Here is a 6,268-nt window from a genome sequence, read left to right on the forward strand (position 1 = left end):
TGAAGTAGGCTAGCTAGCAGTGGCTGGGCTGTTGACTTTGTTTGAAAGTGTAGCTGGCTAGGTAACCTCGATAGTTTCAGTGCTACACCTTATCATTATACAAAGGCAGCTATGTAGCTAGCTAACATAACATTAATCAAGACGTTCCTTTGTAATGTATTTAGTTTCTACAATGCTGCTCGTCGGTAATAGTTGGCTAGGTTTGGAAATGGCGTCGCGGGGGACGAAAATAGCTGGCCAGCTAACCTCGATAATTACTCTAAACTACACAATTATCAAACTATGACAAACTATGACAAAGACAACTTATTGACTAAAATGACTAAAGTGATACAGTACTGCTGGCTGGTAAAGTAGGCTAGCTAGCAGTGGCCGCGTTGTTGACTTTGTTTGAAAGTGTAGCTGGCCAGGTAACCTCCATAGCTTCAGTGCTACACCTTACAAGGCAACTATGTAGCTAGCTAACACAAGCTAACCTGGCTAGCTAACCTCGATAATTACTCTAAACTACACAATTATCTTAGATACAAAGACAGCAAAGACAACTATGTAGCTAGCTAACACTACACTAATCAGATCTTTCCGTTGTAATGTATTAGTTTCTACAGTGCTGCTAGTCGGTAGAAGTTGGCTAGCTCGCTGGCAGTTGTTGACTAAGTAGGAGAACGGTGGCGCGGCGGACGAAGATAGCTGGCTAGCTAACCTCGATAATTACTCTAAACTACACAATTATCAAACTATGACAAACTATGACAAAGACAACTTATTGACTAAAATGACTAAAATGATACAGTACTGCTGGCTGGTAAAGTAGACTAGCTAGCAGTGGCCGCGTTGTTGACTTTGAAAGTGTAGCTGGCCAGGTAACCTCAATAGCTTCAGTGCTACACCTTACAAGGCAACTATGTAGCTAGCTAACACTAGCTAACCTGGCTAGCTAACCTCGATAATTACTCTAAACTACACAATTATCTTAGATACAAAGACAGCAAAGACAACTATGTAGCTAGCTAACGCTACACTAATCAAATCGTTCCGTTGTAATGTATTAGTTTCTACAGTTCTGCTAGTCGGTAGTAAAGGTGTGTACAGCATTAGTTATATAGGATGAGCCTTGACTAGGATACATTATGTGCATATGAACTGGGTAAAACATGATGTAAACATTATTATTAAAGTATTCAATGACTATGTACATAGGGCAGCAATCTCTAAGGTGTAGGGTTTAGTACTAGGTGGTAGCCAGCTAGTAACAGTGATTAAAGTTCAGGGCAGGGTACTGGGTGGAGGCTGGCTAGAGGTGACTATTTAACAGTCTGATGGCCAGGAGATAGAAGCAGTTTTTCAGTCTCTCAGTCCTAGCTTTGATTCACCTGTACTGTCTCCAGCTTCTAGATGGTAGCAGGGGGAACAGGCCATTCCTCGGGGGCCCAAGACAAATTTCTTCAGCCTCCTGAGATTGAAGAGGCACTGTTGTCAGTGATGCGCACGCAGAGGAACTTGAAGATTTTCACTCTCTCCACTGCGGCCCCGTCGATGTGGATGGGGGCGTGCCCTTTCTGCTGTCTCCTGAAGTCCACGATCAGCTCCTTTGTTTTGTTGACGTTGAGGGAGAGGTTATTTTCCTGGCACCTCTCTGCCAGGGCCCTCACCTCCTCCCTGTAAGCTGTCTCGTCGTTTTTGATAATCTGGCCTACCACTGTTGTGTTGTCTGCAAACTTGATGATTGAATTGGAGACGTGTGTGGCCACGCAGTCGTGGGTGAACAGGGAGTACAGGAGGGGGCTGAGCACGCACCCTTGTGGGGCCCCCGTGTTGAGGATCAGAATAGTGGAGGTGTTGTTGCCTACCTTCACCAGCTTGGGTCGGCCCGTCAGGAAGTCCAGAACCCAGTTGCACAGAGCAGTGTACAGACCTAGGGCGCCCGAGCTTAGTGATGTGCTTGGAGGACACTATGGTGTTGAAGGCTGAGCTGTAGTCGATGAACAGCATTCTTACATAGGTATTCCTCTTGTCCAGATGGGATAGGGCAGTATGCAGTGCAATGGCGATTGCGTCATCTGTTTATCTGTTGGGGCGGTATGCAAATTGTAGTGGGTCTAGTTTGTCGGATAAGGTGGAGGTGATATGAACCTTAACTAGCCTCTCATAGCACTTCATGATAACAGAAGTGAGTATTACAGGGCGATAGTCATTTATTTCGCTTTCTTGGGTACAGGAACCCTGGTGGGCATCTTGAAGCAAGTGGGGGACAACAAACTGGGATAGGGAGAGACTGAATATGTCCGTAAACACTCCAACCAGCTGGCCTGCACATGCTCTGAGAAAGCGTCTTGGGATGCCGTGTGGGCCAGCAGCCTTGCGATCTTCCTATCTAGGTCAGAGTATGATGAATTAACTAAAAAGTATACCTTTATGTATTTAGAAACCATCTTTGCAGGAGGACTTCACACAGTCTTAGTAACTTCACACGTGAATGCTGGATGAGAGAGTATACAAAAATACATTATGCGTCCTTTCAAACTCAATCTCTGACCATTAATGAGGGAGAAATACATCACCCACCTCGATTGGTTGACTTTCACCCTGCACAACAGAGATTAGTGTTATCAAGTATTCAGGTACACTGTGTCTGTTTGTGTGTATTGTCTGTCTGAAGGACTGTGTATGTTGTTGGATGCAGACCTTGAACAAATCTCCTTTCTTTCTAATCAGCATTGTGTCCGCATTGTGATAGTGTTGTTTACAGTGTTTGTAACTCTTGCTTATCTTAATGACTTCCTTCGGCATTATGGCTCTGCGTTCCACTCTGACTGGTTCACATGACCAGTATGGGTTGGCTAGGTTACCACAGAGCCTTAGAGTCATGATGTTCTTGTTTTCTGAAGAGTCAATGAACTGGCATTAATCTATGCTCTCTTTCTTTGAAAGAGGATGAGTTTCCATCATCCAAATCCTAGTAAAGCTGTTGATTGTTTGTTTCCCTTTCCATGTTCCATTTAAACTGTGTCTTATTTATGTAGATTTCTCTTTTTAAAGAGACCAAACCTTTTTAATTTGTTATTACAACACTTTTTTTTCTCACAGTATATTCTAGTAGGAGGCTAGGCCTAGATAGACTGGAAATTGTCCTTTATTTCTGTTTCACACCAGACCTGAAGTAACTCATCTTCATATTCTTTCAAATTCTTATCTGTTTCTCCTCGTCTGTTTGTGTATTTGTTTCTCAGTTCACCTTTGTATTAGAGGTTGTCTAACCAGTAACCTAGTGTCATGTTCCAGCGGTGCTCTAAGACCCATTAACATTATATAAGAACAGGCCTATGGAAGTGCCAGTAGGAAATCTAGGTGGACCTATTGGATGACGGGAGTGACAAGAGGACTGAGACGGCCGTTGTGTGCCCCCAGCCCCCTACCCCTCCTGTCCCCTCCTGACCTCCCTGTCAGCGCCATGGTCTGGGGAGTCAGGACCGAGACGATTAAAGGCCATGACCTCTTTCTCCCCCATACCCTCTATAGACCCCCTACCTCATTAACTTTCACTCAGCTTGACTACCCCCAGGTGATCCAGACCAATCCTGGTGTCATACTGTTGACCAGTGACCACACACACAATCAGAAATATTTTCCTGAGCTTTTCATTAGGTCTTATGTTGATGTACCTTATTCAGTAGGTGGCAACAACATTTCATTTATCTGTTAGATTCAGGTTATATTCAGGTTAGATCAGAAACAAGGCCATATCAGACCCTGTATCAGACCATTAAAAAGGTTCATAAAAAGACCAGAGGATCACTAACACGACAACAGGACCAGGACTTAGAACCCAAAGAGTATTGAGCCATGGAACTTTGGATCCAACCATTCGCTCACTGTGCTGCCAATGGTGCCTCAGAGTGCCAAAAAGCACATAACCCACATTTAGGACATGGCAGAGGATTGCACTGAAATAAATACTTTCAGAGTTTCTTTTTTTCTAAGTAAATATTTTCACTACAGGGAAACCTCAGTTTGGCAAACACACAAATGGTTCCATACAGGATTTTCCAAATGTCTGTGCATTTGTTGAAATACCTAAACCTGATACTGTAGGTTTAGGGGCCAGGCCACCTTTTGTTTCATGTTTCACAACCCTCCCCAGTCCCCCCACCAGCCCAAGCCCCTATTTCAAGTCTGTCATCAAACAGCCAGCAAACCAGTTCCTGCATCTACGAGGTCACTGGATTAATGATGTTTTTGTTTGCCAGCCCCTGGTCCCCAATGTACCCTGTTATAGCATGTTCTTCTGAGGGAGTCTACAGAGATTACAGTACTGATGAAGCGTGAGAAATTACAGGCACTTAGGAGTGATTTTATGAGCACCAGAGAACTGAGGGACCACCCCTACGAGGGTCCTACTGGGGACAGGGCATTCATACTGTAATAAGCATACACATTCACATGTTGCCTTTCATGTTCGTGAATTACAATCACACAACAAGGAAAAATCATGTGCATTCATACGTATACACAAAACCAACATAGACTTAGTACACATTGCACACATACATAGACACACTAAAACACACACACACACACTCCTAGATGGTAAATGACTGGCAGTTAAACAGTGAATTCAGTGTTAGTGTATTATCACAGCAGCCAGACGTTGGTTGAGTCCTTCAGCTGGGGTTTGTAGATGGAGGTTGTGTGGAGCTGAAATGTCTGACTAAATCCATACTCCGTCCACATCTTTTTTTCCCATAGTAGCCAAGGTGCCTTAGCCTCATTCTGCTCCACAAAGCGTGTGATAGTCATCAGAGTGTCTACCGTTTCACTGCTTTCTCTGCCAAAGGGATTATCATCTCTGAGATGCGCTCTGTGGTCTTCTTTACTTTCAAATCTCATGAGAGTGTCATGAACAGAGGCTGTGTGTTAGTGTGTCTATGTATGTGTGTGGTGCATGGGTGTCTGTCTCTCTGGGCCTGTATGCATGCCTGCCACACTAGCGACTGTTTCTTCTTCACAAACTCTTTCCAAGTGTCACTGAGCTCTGAGGTCAGTAGCAGGATGCACTGTACATCTAGCATAATACATCCCATAGCAATTGTGGCTCTGACAATATATTATAGTGTCTGTCCCTGCTGCATTTGTGCTCAACTAGCAGTCCGGCGGTCGTTACTCTGACTGTTGCTCCAGAGCAGTTTGCGATGGTTCACACTGGACAAGCAAACTTCCCATACCAGCATAGTGAATTTGAGGGGCAGGCAGGTCATGCTAACCCTGGCCAGTGATCAAAGCTGGGTCTCTGGCGAACAAGTCTCGCCATTCCACCACTCCTGCAGGGTCATGGATGTCTGTCTCCACTCTTCATTCAGCTGTATATATACGTAACGCACAGATCAAAGCTCCACGATCATTACCGTGTTAGAAAACAAACACACACAGCCCACCAGAGGGTGAGCTCCAGAACAGAGGCTTTTCTGTGTGTCTTACTTTGTGGTTTGTGCGTGCATGTGTCTGTGTGTCTTACTTTGTGGTTTGTGCGTGCATGTGTCTGTGTCTTACTTTGTGGTTTGTGCGTGCATGTGTCTGTGTCTTACTTTGTGGTTTGTGCGTGCATGTGTCTGTGTGTCTTACTTTGTGGTTTGTGCGTGCATGTGTCTGTGTGTCTTACTTTGTGGTTTGTGCGCGCATGTGTCTGTGTGTCTTACTTTGTGGTTTGTGCCTGCATGTGTCTGTGTGTCTTACTTTGTGGTTTGTGCCTGCATGTGTCTGTGTGTCTTACTTTGTGGTTTGTGCCTGCATGTGTCTGTGTGTCTTACTTTGTGGTTTGTGCGGGCATGTGTCTGTGTGTCTTACTTTGTGGTTTGTGCGCGCATGTGTCTGTGTGTCTTACTTTGTGGTTTGTGCGCGCATGTGTCTGTGTGTCTTACTTTGTGGTTTGTGCGCGCATGTGTCTGTGTGTCTTACTTTGTGGTTTGTGTGCGCATGTGTCTGTGTGTCTTACTTTGTGGTTTGTGCGCGCATGTGTCTGTGTGTATATCAAGAACAAAGTGTGAGTGTTTATATTTGTTTCAGGCTTATACCTCCTGAGTGACTAGTACAGAAAGAATGAAGGAGTGCCTTGGCTTCATTAAAAACCCATCTACTCCCATTCAGACCTTATTCATGACTGCGTTGACCCCCAGAGCATAGCTCTAGCAGTCCCTACCTACTGGCTTTATTAGTAGGAGTTTACAGGCCTGTCCATGACATTCCCACAGCTCTCTGGGAGCTCCTCCACATT

The sequence above is a fragment of the Salmo trutta genome, chromosome 22 (assembly GCF_901001165.1).
Source record: "Salmo trutta chromosome 22, fSalTru1.1, whole genome shotgun sequence".
Taxonomy (NCBI): domain Eukaryota; kingdom Metazoa; phylum Chordata; class Actinopteri; order Salmoniformes; family Salmonidae; genus Salmo; species Salmo trutta.